Here is a 14376-nt window from a genome sequence, read left to right as displayed (position 1 = left end):
GAAGAACATCATCACGGCAGAAAGCGGCTCCCACTAACTTCGGACATCGCCATCGCGGCAACAACCGACCACAGCCAACGTGGTAACATCGAAAGCACCACGATCGACCAATTCCAAAACCAAAACTCCAAGAAGAAACTGAAGATTTGAAAGTTTCCACTCTACAATCTAGTCCTAGCTACCAACAGGTTAAACATTACCTAAAGAGGCTTTAAAACCTATTGCTGACGGAAGAAAGTGGGTACTCGCCCCATAAGTCCAATACGTGCCCTACCACCCAACTAAAGACTACGCAGTCAGAAGTCCTCTACGACGTTCGGAGTACGGCAAGCAGAACCTACAGAGTCCAGTGAACCCCTAAATCGTGAACCACCGCCAACGGATAATCAAGGATTGGTGAGCATGTTCCCTGTTTGCCCTGGAGTTTAACCTAGTCAGAGTTAGGCGGTGGGAGGTGTATTATTTTCTGTAATCCCTTTTGAATGTGTGATGAAATGTTCTTTCTTCTAGTCATTTCAAGCTTGGCATTGTACTTTTCTTCTTTGTAATAAAATCGAAGTTCTTTGCACCAAAACCAGTTGTCTCTTGCACTTTGTCACATCCCCAAATAAATCCAAAGTCTAGAACCCAGGGAGTGGGAGTGATTCGAACCGCTCAGAAGGTCAGAGGTGAACCTGACCTCACAGACCACCCGCTACAGGACTTTTATTGATTTTTTCTGAAATGGAAAAATAAATTGTAATCAAGATTAATTTATCAAAAGTAAAATTAAAATAGATTAAGTTCCCAGTTCGGGGGGAAAAAAAAGCAGTATGTTTGTTTTACTGATTCAGGATTGTTGTGCACTGAAAGCTGTTTGTCCTGACCCCTTTTTTTTTGTCAATTGATCCACAGTACACTGGTTAAGTTGCTGGCTGAGCCATTGCACGTGATGAGGTTTACTTTCAAAAGTTGTTTCTCTTTCAGCGCCCCCCCCCCCCCCCCCAATTTCAGTATTGAGTATGTGCCTTTTTAATCTTGCCCTAAACGTTTATTTTTTGCAAAAATCAATAAATTGTATAAATCAAGAGCGAAGGTGCTTCAAGAACCAAACCAGAGAAAAAAAAATTGTGGTTGTTATTTATAAGCTGGTCAGTAAGTGACATTGTTTTTCAGTTTACTGGAGTTGGAAAGGAAATTAAGTCTGAATTATTGGCAAGAGGAACTTTCCAGCTCAGCCACCAAAGATTGGAACTCAAAAATGAGTGAAAACCACTACAAGTTCTCTGGGGATAAAGGTGAAACGGATCACTGAGATCAATACATGAACATGAAGGGCATGGCGGGAGCTTTTTTTTCCCCTAAAAAGCACTGCTGCAGACACACAATTTAAGAATAGTAATGGTGCTTGTTGCAGAAAAATACAGGTGGTTGTGAAATGTGTGGTGATGGGATCATCCTCCTAGTAAGCACAAATTTCCTTGATTTAGCACCAGAATTAATGGGTAACTGGCCTCTATTTTGTATGCCAATTAAGTGAGGTTGGGTTTGATGGCTTTTTTGTGTTTCTTGCTTGCTTGAATCCTTACTCTCGAAATCATCTGAATTAAAAGTGCCTTAACACTGAGGGCTGAGCTGCTTTGTTCAAGTATAAAAGCTAGCAGTGCTTCAGATATCTGGGTATTGTTTAGCTTTGGGGATATATAGGCATTGTGCTGGCAAAAGGCATTAATAGAAAGCAAATGCTGGACATCCTATGGAAAGTAACATATAGGAGGAAAATTTAAAAAAAAAATGCCGAATTACCTGAAATTTCCTGAGTTGTTGAACTTGGATTATGTTTAAGTATTTGCTGTAGAGTTCAGTATTGCTTGAAGTATTATCTTAATGTATGTTCTGTTTCAGAAAACACTGGCGACCTGCTGTTAAGCTGATTCAGTGTGATCTTGACAAATCTGATTGTTGTGAAGTATATGTACTTTTTCTGGACCCATGGTGCTTTTGGAGGCAGGATTTCCCAGGATCACTGGGAGCTGCAGAACTGGCTACTGAATTTCTATGAGGGGAATTAGTTCTCCCTTGATATTTTGTTGCACATCCTCTAGTTTGGAGTTTTCGAGAGCAAGAGAAACAAAACGAAGGAGGGAAGATGAGACAACAATGACTTTGAAGTAATGTGGAAGGCAACTCCAGGTTATAAATGTAGTGGTCTAATTTTGGTTTGATTACTGGAATAGACAAGAGTAAGAGAAATATTGAGGTGGTTTTTACAAATTCTTTTGAATATGTGCTGGAAAACTAGGACAAAGTGCAAGTAAAGTCGAGCTGCTGCACAAAGTCCAATGATGAGCGCCGGAATTTAACATTTTTAGTACTGGCTTGGACAATGTTGAAATTGGGAGGGGTTCAAATAAGTTGATAAAGCCACTTGAGCTTTGGCTTCTTCTTTGACTTGCTTGGAAAGCATAGATTGTGTTCACTCTCATCAAACACTCCAAGTGAGCTGCTGTTTCAGCTTATTTTGATGGATCAGAAAATATCCAACAAGAGACGTTTTGTTTCAATGAAACTGCTGTACTCGAGTGTTTATTACTACACGGTTTTCATAGCTTAATTTTGAACTCTATGTCTATATTTAGCTGATTAATAGAGTGATCGATCCCCTTTGTGTTGCATGTGACGCAGTCTAATATGGAATATTGTTTTGTTCCATGTTTTCCCCATTCTCGTGTATTTAGCTGTTATGAAACCAACTGAGGCAGTCTGTTAAGAGTTCAGCAATGCTGTTGCTAGTTTGAGTGGATGCAAGAGCCATGCTAATATTTGGGAAACTGGTGTAATATTGCACTGTCCAATGTACTGAGGCTGTTGCACATTCTACAGTCAGTCAAGCTTGCAGCGCTTTGCAGTTTTACTTCTTTATCGAAATGTAATCTGTATAGAACAGTCGCTAGATAGCACTATAGTCAGACTCGATTACATTTTCCATTTGCTGATCTTAAGTATACAACTTGGTTTGTCTTCTTTGATCTTCAAATGCAGTGTGGAAGTTCACATACTGTCATTGATTTTAATGTCGTCGCAATGTGGCTCGCATGATCAAGCAGCCAGGTAGCTTTCACAAAAACATGCAGTGGCCATAACTGAAATATCTGGACTCTTTTCATTTCTAGGTAGCAATATTGGAAGAATGGGAATCTGGGTGGTTGGGTTTACCTCAGGTGAAATTTTCACTGAGCGATGGATATACCTCACAGTTTCTCAGTTCTACACTATTCCCTTCCTATTCTGTCTCATCGCATGCTCCATTGCATCAGCCTGTTTTTTAAAGAAAAAGTGGAAGGATGTTGTAATTATTTTGCACATTAACACATGACGTTGAATTTTTAGCACAGCATCTTTGCCTTTGGTCTCTTCCTAAAAGGCTCTTTTGGGCAGCTTTGAAATACTACCATATTGAGCAGCATTCTGCAATTGCAGGCTGCTAGGCAGCACAATATTTTCCTCCAACTGCTTTGGGGTGAGGTCATAATGCAGGATTTTGTATTTGTAATTACTTTTATCTGAACTTAGACAGCTGCTTCATTCTCCGAGCTGAAACATGTACAATGCAGAATTATGCACTTTCTGGCTGGCTTAACATGTCCTTTAATTATAGTTTACAATGTTCCTACTTTTGAGTCATAACTATACAACTTTTCACTCTTGACTACTTCTCGAAATCATGGTTAAATCTGCCTCATAACCCTCTATTTTTACACTGTATAAGATGCAGGGTTGTAAATTAATATTTCTGCAGACTAAACAAGATCTGTTTCCAATACTTTCTGCCAGGACCACTCGGCTACAGACTTCATTACAGCCTTGGTTCAAACATTGGCAAAAGAGCTGAATTCCAGAGTTGAGGTGAGCGTAACTGTCCTTGACATCAAAGCAGCATTTGACCGAGTATGGCATCAGGAGCCCGGGTGAATCTGAAGTCAATGGGAATCGATGGGAAAACTTTCCACTGGCTGGAGTTACACCAACCACAAAGGAAGGTGGTTGTTGGAGGCCAATCATCCTGGCCCCAGCAGATCGCTGCAGGGGTTCCTCAGGACAGTGTCTTGGGCCCAACCATCTTCAGCTGCTTCATCAATGACTTTCCCTCCATCATAAGGTCAGAAGTAGGGATGTTCGCTGATGATTGCTCAGTGTTTTGAAGCAGATAATGAAGCAGTACATGCCCACATGCAGCAAAAGCTGGATGACAGTCAGGCTTGGCTGATAAGTGGTAAGTAACATTCGCAACACAAGTGCCAGGCATTGACCATCTCCAACAAGCAATAATTTAACCACTGCCATGACATTCAGTGGTATTGCTATCGCTGAATCACCCACCATCAACAACCTGGGGGTCACCATTGGCCAGAAACTTAATTGGACCAGCCACATAAATCATCATCGGCAGTCCCTTGAAATCGGAAGACTTGCTTCCACTCTTAGCATGAGTTCTCGGCTGGCTGTACAGTCCAATAGAGAACCACAGTCTCTGTCACAGGTGGGACAGACATGGTTGAAGGAAAGGGTGGGTGGGGAGTCTGGTTTGCCGCATGCTCCTTCCGCTGTCTGCGCTTGGTTTCTGCATGCTCTCGGCGACAAGACTCTAGGAGCTCAGCGCCCTCCGTGGCATCAAGAGCGCGACAGAGGGTTGGATATTCTGCGGCAAGTGTCTCCCCTTCTGACTCCCCAAAGCCTTTCCACCATCTACAAGGCCCAAGTCAGGAGTGTGATGGAATACTCTCCACTTGCCTGGACGAGTGCAGCTCCAACAACACTCTACATCATCCAGGACAGAGCAGCCTGCTTGATTTGCATCCCATCCACCACCTTAAACATTCATTTCCTCCACTGCTTGTGTACCATCTACGCGATGCACCACAGCAGCTCACCAAGGCTTCTTCAGCAATACCTCCCAAACCCGTGACCTCTACACCAAGAAGGACAAGGCAGCAGGCGCATGGGACACCACCAACCCCAAGTTCCCCTCCAAAACATACACCATCCTGATTTGGAAATATATCTCTGTTCCTTCATTGTCACTGGAACTCACTAACAATACTATGGGAGTACCTTCACAGGACTACTGCAGTTCAATAACACCACTACCGTCTCATGGGCAATAAATGCTGGCCTTGCCACTGACGCCCACATCCGAGGACGGAATAATAATTAAAAAAAAAAATGTTTTTGAGAAACTGGCTGCCATTTTGATTTAATAATAATACTGAATATTAGTGTTTGGGAACACCTTGCTCACAAAATTTGGTTCCGTACTGCCTGTTGCAGTTTTAAAATGCGGGCGAACTGCGCCGGGCACCATCTTGAGTAGGGCATTGGCACAGGGAGCATGCGCCAGAAGTGTTGAGTAGGCAGGTCGTCATGTCCAATCAGCATGCAACCTTGATTTGAAATCAGCCCTGCCTTTTTGGAGCTCAATGCTCTCTCAAGCTCGCACAGCTGAACCCAGCAGAAAGGACCTCCCCTAACCAGTGCTATTTAAAGGGATCATCATCTACTTACAGGTTAGCTGCTGATTGATTTCCACTGGCTGTTGCTGCATTTGTAGAAATGTTTGGTGGTTTCCAGAGTTTTTTTTAAGTTGATGGGGATTGATGTGGCACGTGTGGAAGAACTTTGTCCTGACTTCAAGGCCTCTGCGTAGACCACTTGCTGCAAGACATGGATGCTATAGTAGGCATTCCACTTGGCCTACAGCATGACGGAGAGAATGAGCAGAGGTGACGCAGAGCAGGACAAGCTGCTGGCAGAGAGGAGGGGGAGAAGGGGTCTCAGCAGGAGGCCATATCTGCCCCGGGTATTCAGGGAGCAACACTTCTACCTACCTGAACCTCAGTGAGGAACAGTGTGTCGGATGTCTGTGGTTCACCAAGGATGTTCTCACTGAAATCTAACACCTGCTGCAGCCACAACTACAATCTCCAAGCAGGGCGAGGACCACATTGCCAGTGGTTGTGAAGGTTACGGTGCCCATGAACTTTTATGCATCAGGCGCTTTCCAGGGTGGAGCAGGATACATTTGCATTATCTCCCAGTTTGTATAAGGGAGGTAACTCCGGCTCTATTCGAAGATGACTGAATACATTTCCTTCTCTCTGACCCGAGAACAGCAGACTGAGTGAGCATGTGGTATTGCGAGGATTGCAGCCTTCCCCATGGTGCAGGGTGCCATTATCTGAACTCTCGTTGCTCTGTGGGTGCTGCACATCAACTCTGAGATGTGCCGCAACCGAAAGGGATTCCACTCTATCAATATCCAGTTGGTGTGCGACCATATTCAGCGAATCAGGCAGCAGTCATGCTGCCTTCATTCTGCAGCAGTCTGCTGACCCACTAGCATTTAAGCCACTATAACCAGAGGATGGCTACTGGGCGACCAATGGCTATCCGTTAACGACATGGCTTATCACTCTGGTGCTCAACCCATGCACACGTGGGCAGCATTCATATAACTAAAGCCATGCTGCCACACAAAATATCATTCTTTCTGCTGTCTGAACCTCTCTCTTGAGGAGCTTGCAGTACTCGTGGTCTGCTGCATGCTGCACAATCTTACCATCATGAGGGCACTAGCCTTCCCACCAGCCGTACGGTGACCAGCTGAGGAGGAGGCAGGGCAGGAAGAGGAAGGGAGAAATTAACTCAGGCAGTCCCTTTCTGGCCAGGCTGCCTGTGAATAACTCATCTGGCTATTATACCAGGAAATGCTAACCCAATTCCACATTCACCAACAGTCCCATAATTTACCTTCCCTCTCAAACTCCATGGGTACTCATATTACGACTGATAAAATGTAGACTGTGTACTTATTGGGCCCCATACAAGAGAAAGAATATTGATTCTTTAGAGAGGATATGATGGAGATTCACTCGGACATTCGCTAAGTGAGTGGGCAAAAATTTGGCAGATGGAGTATAATGTTGGAAAGTGTGAGGTCATGCACTTTGGCAGAAAAAAATCAAAGAGCAAGTTATTATTTAAATGGAGAAAGATTGCAAAGTGCTGCAGTACAGCGGGACCTGGGGGTACTTGTGCATGAAACACAAAAGGTTAGTATGCAGGTACAGCAAGTGATCAGGAAGGCCAATGGAATCTTGGCCTTTATTGCAAAGGGGATGGAGTATAAAAGCAGGGAAGTCTTGCTACAGTTGTGCAGGGTATTGGTGAGGCCACATCTGGAATATTGCGTACAGTTTTGGTTTCCATATTTACGAAAGGATATACTTGCTTTGGAGGCAGTTCAGAGAAGGTTCACAAGGTTGATTCCAGAGATGAGGAAAGGTTGAGTAGGTTGGGCCTCTACTCATTTGAATTCACAAAAATGAGAGGTGATCTTATCGAAATGTATAAGATAATGAGGGGGCTTGACAAGGTGGATGCAGAGAGGCTGTTTCCACTGATGGGGAGACTAGAACTAGGGGGCATAATCTTACAATAAGGGGCCGCCCATTTAAAACTGAGATGAGGAGGAATTTCTTCTGAGGGTTGTGGATCTGTGGAATTCGCTGCCTCAGAGAGCTGTGGAAGCCGGGACATTGAATACATTTAAGACCGAGATAGACAGTTTCTTGAACGATAAGGGAATATGATGTTATGGGGAGCGGGCAGGGAAGTGGACCTGAGTTCATGATCAGATCAGCTGTGATCGTATTAAATGGCGGAGCAGGCTTGAGGGGTCATATGGCCTACTCCTGCTCCTATTTATGTTCTTATGCCTTGTAAAAGAAAATTCAAATACGAAGAAAGGCGTAGAAAAATTCGGTCTTTTCTTTTGATAGTATAAGGCAGAGACAAAATAGATAGAAGCAGACTGTTTCCAGTAGTTGAGAGGTCAGCAGAGAGGGGCCACAGATACATGATTAAATGTGAGATTTGGAACAGAAGGTCGGAGAAACTTCTTCAGAGTTGTGAGGTTGTGGAATTCACTCCCAGGGTTGAGGTTGAGGCAGAAACTTGTGTCTGTAATTACCTAATGAATGACTCCACGAGGCAATGTGTTGTACTCAAACTGTAGTGACCTTGGTTCTTTATTCGTAACTCCAGAGTGAGGCAGCCGCATGGTGGCTTCCCTTTTATGCAGCCCCTGCCACCAGGGCAGGAAACCTCGGTCTCCATCAGTTGCACCCTCTAGTGGTGCCAGCATAGAATATACACGGTGTCAACCTTATTGATAGTACATCAAGTAAACAAGTCTCCATCTTATGCAACTATACAGTGACCAAACAGAGAGTATATCTAATATCAGCATATAACAGAAACTGTCAACATTCAAGAGGAGATTGGATCCATGGATAAAGGAAAAGGTTATGAAGGGCTATGGTAACAGAGTGGGTAAATGTGATTACAGATATTTTCTCGCATTGAAGATAAACGATGACAAGGACTAGTTGGGTCGAATGGCCTGTTTCTATTTTGTAACTTCTATGTATGTCACTGACCATTACAGTGCCGCTTTGCCACAATGCCAAATCAAAATAAACATTCCAAACCAAAATTATAAATTAAATCATTCCATATTGCATACAAACCTAAACTAATCCACCAGGAGCACTTGGCTCCAGACCTCATTACAGCCTTGGTCCAAACATGGACAAAAGAGCTGAATTACAGAGGTGAGGTGAGAGTGACTGCCCTTGACAGCAAGGCAGCATTTGACCGAGTGCGAGTAAAATTAAATCAATGGGAATCGGGAAAACTCTTCCACTGGCTGGAGTCATAATCTAGCACAAAGAAAGATGTTTGTGGTTGTTGAAGGCCAAATCATCTTGGACCCAGGACATCGCTGCAGGAGTTCCACCTGGCAATGTCCTTGGCCCAAGCATCTTCAGCTGCTTCATCATAAGGTCAGAAATGGGGATGTTCACTGATGATTGCACGGTGTTCAGTTCCATTCACAACTGCTCAGATGATGAAGCAATCCATGCCTGCATGCAGCAAGACCTGGATGACATTCAGCAATCCTAGTAATCTGTTGGGAGAACAGATTGCTGGACTGCTGTGACACCCTGTAAGTCCCCTTGAATGCTGGTAACTGCAGTCACGATGGCAGCAGGTGTCTCACACATGCAGATCCCGTGTCTAAGCCATCCTCTAAAGTATGCAAGCCATCCTCTAAAGTATGCACAGTGTCAGTGTCTGAGCTGGCGGCTGCGAGTGTGAAATTGAGTGACTATGCTGTGTCTTCATTATCACTACCTCCTTCCTCTTCCCGTTCTTGCTCCTCCACTGCTGCCTGGTCAGGTTGCAGTCTTGGGTATCTGAAAGGAGAAAGGCACAAGAGTTAGGTTGTGGTGAGAAGGGGGCAAAGCAAGAGGTGCATGCTTACACCATCTGCAGCTTGTAAATCAGAAGACATTGTGGGATGAGGGGGAAGTGAGTGTGAGGAGGAATAGGTGTGAGAATATCATCCTCTTCGATTGTTTTAAGCCATGCCGCTGGTCACGGGCTCAGTGATGGCCACTCCAATGATGGCAACCACCGTCTTCTCTGTCGAGGTAAGGTCATGCAGCCATGCCTTTCCCCGCCGGTTACCTCCTGCGGCCTCCGGTTGTCTCTTTTCCTACAAGAGACAGGGGAGTGTGGCAGTGAGTGTGGTGCAATGTGTTTTGGTGATGTGCCTGTCATGGTTGAATAGCATGACATTGTTACTATACATCTAGACTAGCTTTATGTATAAATATAAATTAATACATTTAGTTTCTGATTAGAACAGTTTCAGATCATTTGGAATTTGACACTTCACAAACCAACCTTTTGATTATGTGCAAGAAACTCTTGAATTTGTGGTTCAGAATCGAGATATCTTGATCAGTGTTTTCAAGAGTAGTGAAGTGCAAGAACCAGTTGCTCTTCAGCACTAAATTCTGGTGCATTTTCTCGAAACTAGATTGGTACCAGAGCTTCTCTTGATGTATGAAGCAGGGTCAAAGATCTGGATGATGGAACAACAGCAAGTCCTTTGCAATCAGGACAAGCTGACAGATCTGTTCTGTTATGGCGATACATCGGTTTCTAATGGTATTGATGAACATTAATATTCCACTGTAGATTTATATAAAACTGATTATTTTTCAGGACTATTGATTTTTTAATCTCTAATAATCAAGGACACACACCAAATGTGGAATAGAGCCATCTGCTACAAGGATTTATTTTGCTAATACAACTACAATGTAAGCTTGCTAAAGATTGTACAATTTGGATTTGCAGAATGAGTGCTAATCCTGCAATGCCCTGGATACCATGTCTTAGAAGCACTGAAACGTTCAATCATTGTTTGCAATAGGAATTATTAGAGTTTGTATGAAAAAGGCCTGTAATGACGTGAGGGAATGGTTTTCAGAAACAAATCTGCATAATGTGCCATCCAAGATCAAATCTATTACTATTTAGTTTTAAACTATATACAGCCCAGTAAAGTCATGTTACTCAATAGTGATAATTTGCCTACAATACACTTCAGAAGTAATTAATTGGCTGTGAAAACATGAAAGTTGCTATATAAATGCAAGTGTTTTCTTGCAGTGCCATGCTCCACATAGCCCCAGTACTACCATTTTTTTTTGTGAATCCCCACTAAGGAACTAAAATGACAGGTTTTTGAGGGCTGGTGTGTTTCAGCACCATCCACTGGGTTGTAATGGAAACCAACAAAAGCATTGATTTCCTGGCCACATTGTGATTCATTGTAAAATGATTCTCCCCTAGAAGCTTCAATGATGCAGCGCTGTTGGACTCAGTTAATTAACTGTGTTTTACCAAGCATAACTTTCCTTTTATTTTCAGAAGCTGATTGTTCAGAATTTTATAAGTGAAGAACATTGAGAAATGTGAGAAGTACCAATATTTATGTTATTAAACCATGAGATTTATTGGTAAACGTTCTTGTCAGTTGTATGGCAGTCTTTTGGGCTGAAAAAGGCATGCTTTTTTCCCCCTTTGGTGAAGTTTTGTTTACTGTAATATAGGGAAGAGCATGAGCCTGAGAATGTGCCTTTATCAATATTGTGTTGCTGTGCTTTAAGTAAAAGGATAGCACACTTAAAATATGAGCCTTTTTAAATCGTTGTGTTGTTGGTGTCTCCACAGGACACTAAATTAATTGGGTTTTGGCTTCATGTTTTGATTTCAAAAAATGTCTTGTCTGCATTGTGTTTTCAAAAAACACTCATTATTCACACAACTGACCAACTGCAGTGTTGCCTTTATTCCACGAGCACTATGATCATTGACACAGGACTTTGTAGAATGTATATTTTCAGGTTTGGCACCAGTGTTAATTATATTAGCTTCTCACCTATACTAGTTGTGAAATTCACTCTTCCTGGCTAAAGAAAAATAGGCGATGAATACAATTACAACTTGCATTTATATAGCGCCATTAGCGTAGTAAAACTTTCAAAGGCACTTGGGATTACAGTCCAAAAACAAGTGGCAGCTCGCCATTTTAAGAACAAAGAAAACGCTTTGATATAAGTACTGCCAGGTGTATAAAGAAATTTAAAAAAATGTTTGGCAGGAGCACAAAGCAGCAATTGAATATTTGGAATTCTGTTGAAGATTGTTACTAAATTTTCAACCTCTTGACTTGATTATTGCCTTTTACCTCGCCAGCCATCTGTTATACTTGTTATGTATTTATTTATCATTGAGCAAAATATCAAGTAATTTGCTTCCATACTTCCCTTGATCTGTTTGTGTGTATCTAATCTTATCTATCTATGACCAAAGTGTCTATGCGTGAGTTATGTTCCTATGTGCTCTAGTCACGTTATGAAAGGAAGAACAAACTTGAGCTTGTATACCACCGTTCAAGTCCAAGATATTCCCAAGAGCTTCATAGCCAATTAATTAATTTAGAAGTCCATTTGAAATAATGGAGAATGGAAATGGCAAAGATGTTGAACAAATATTTTCAGAACATAACATAAGAAATAGGAGCAGGAGTAGGCCATTTGGCCCCTCGAGCCTGCTCCGCTATTCAATAAGATTATGGCTGATCTGATCATGGACTTAGCTCCACGTCCCTGCCCACTCCCCATAACCCTTTACTCCCTTATCGCTCAAAAATCTGTCTATCTCCGCCTTAAATATACTCAATGACCCAGCCTCCACAGCTCTCTGGTGCAGAGAATTCCATATATTTACAACTCTCCGAGGAAATTTCTCATCTCAGTTTTAAATGGACGGCCCCTTATTCTAAGACTATGTCCCCTAGTTTTAGTCTCCCCTATGAGTGGAAATATCCTCTCTGCATCCACCTGTCGAGCCCCCTCATTATATGTTTCAATAAGTTCACCTCTCTTTCTTCTGAACTCCAATGTGTATAGGCCCAATCTACTCAACGTATCTTCATAAGTCAACCCCACCATCTCCGGAATCAACCTAGTGAACCTTCTCTGAACAGCCTCCAATGCAAGTATATCCTTCCTTAAATACGGAGACCAAAACTGTACGCAGTACCCTAGGTGTGGCCTCACTATTACCCTGTATAGTTGTAGCAGGACTTCTCTGCTTTTATACTCTATCCCCCTTGCAATAAAGGCCAACATTCCATTTGCCTTCCTGATTACTTGCTGTAACGTTTTGTGTTTCATGTACAAGATCCCCCAGGTCTCTCTGTACTGCAGCACTTTGCAATTTTTCTGCATTTAAATTATAATTTGCTTTTCTATTATTTCTGCCAAAGTGGATAACGTCACATTGTCCCACATTATATTCCATCTGCCAAATTTTTGCCCATTCAATTAGTCTGTCTCGATCCCTTTGCAGATTTTTTATGTCCTCCTCACAATTTGCTTTCCCACCCATCTTTTTATCATCAGCAAACTTGGCTACATTACACTCTGCCCCTTCATTCAAATCATTAATATAGATTGTAAATAGTTGAGCACCGAGCACCGATCTCTGCGGCACCCCACTAGTCACTGTTTGGCAACTGGAAAATGATCCATTTATCCCGACTCTCTGTTTTCTGTTAGTTAGCCAATCCTCTATCCATGCTAATATATTACCCCCAACCCTGTGAGCTTTTATCTTGTGCAGCAACCTCTTATGTAGCACCTTATCGAATGCCTTCTGGAAATCCAAATACACCACATCCACTGGTCCCCCCCCCCCCCTCCCTTATCCACCCTGCTCATTACATCCTCAAAGAACTCCAGCAAATTTGTGAAACATGATTTCCCTTACATAAAACCATGCTGACTCAGCATTTTCCTAAAGACAGATGTTAGGCTAACTGGCCTATAGTTTCCTGCTTTTTGTCTGCATCCTTTTTTTAAATAGGGACTTTACATTTGCGGTTTTCCAATCCACTGGAACCGCCCCAGAGTCCAGGGAATTTTGGTAGATTACAACCAAGGCGTCCACTATCTCTGTTACCATTTTTCTTAAGATCCTACGATGTAAGCCATCAGGTCCAGTGGACATGCCCGCTTTCAGTCCCATTATTTTACCTAGTACTACTTCATTAGTGATAGTATTAATTATCCTTGATTATCCACTGTTGTGTAGTTTCTAGTGTCAAGGGTATTGGTGAAGCCACACATAGAGTACTACGTACAGTTTTAGTCTCCGTATTTAAGGAAGGAGATACTTGCATTGGAGGCTATTCAGAGAAGGTTCACTAAATTGATTCCAGAGATGAGGGGGTTGACCTTTATGAGGATAGGTTGAGTAAGTTGGGCCTATTCTCATTGGAGTCCGGAAGAATGAGAGGTGATATTAGCGAAACATATAAGATAATGAAGGGGCTCAACAAGGTGGACTCATAGGGGAAACTAAAACTGGGAGATATAGTCTCAGAATAAGGCGCCGCCCATTTAAAACTGAGATCAGGAAGAATTTCTTCTCTGAGTTGCAAGGATATAATTGGACACTAGACCTAGGGGTACCAGTTCCTGCTTTACATTGCTAATTCTGGGCTCCGTGGAGTCATTGTGTAACATTTTGAGACTTAGTTGGAAGTTACTGAAAAAATAAAGATCTTTGAATCTTATTTTTTTTATCAATTTGTTAAGTATTGTACTATTGGTTACTTGCTGTATTTTTCAGTCTCTCTGTAATTTATCTTTCTTGTAAGTAAATCTTGAACGTCTCACAGTTCAGGCTAAAACACTCCATTTTCAAAGCAGACAGGAGAGCATGATGGGCAGCCCATGGGTCACTAAAGGTAATTTTTACTCCTGTGGCACACTATGCCATTCACAAGTGCCAGGGTGGAAGTTTCAATTTGTGGGGCATTTATGTCACCTGTGGAGACATGAGCTTTTCTGTAAAGGCAAGTTTGAAATTCTGGCAAAAAGTTTCCAGTGTACCATAAGGTTTCTATAGAGG

General features: G+C 42.4%; 1 protein-coding gene across 5 annotated transcripts in view; it reads left to right on the top strand.

The window, feature by feature from the left end:
* The window catches only part of LOC139260041 (double-stranded RNA-specific editase 1-like), a 407611-nt gene that overhangs the window by 46847 nt on the left and 346388 nt on the right, over positions 1-14376 (top strand). Inside the window, exon 1 of one of the 5 annotated variants that reach the window (XM_070876119.1) lies at positions 3828-3885. The exons of the other annotated variants lie outside the window; for them this stretch is intronic. The gene's annotated coding sequence lies outside the window, so the exon portion shown is untranslated. Of the gene's footprint in view, positions 1-3827; positions 3886-14376 lie in introns of those variants that run through there. 5 annotated transcript variants of the gene reach the window in all.

Source organism: Pristiophorus japonicus, chromosome 3 (assembly GCF_044704955.1).
Source record: "Pristiophorus japonicus isolate sPriJap1 chromosome 3, sPriJap1.hap1, whole genome shotgun sequence".
Taxonomy (NCBI): Eukaryota; Metazoa; Chordata; class Chondrichthyes; family Pristiophoridae; genus Pristiophorus; species Pristiophorus japonicus.
The sequence above is the reverse complement of the archived record's forward strand: the minus strand, read 5'-3'. Positions and strand labels throughout refer to the sequence as shown.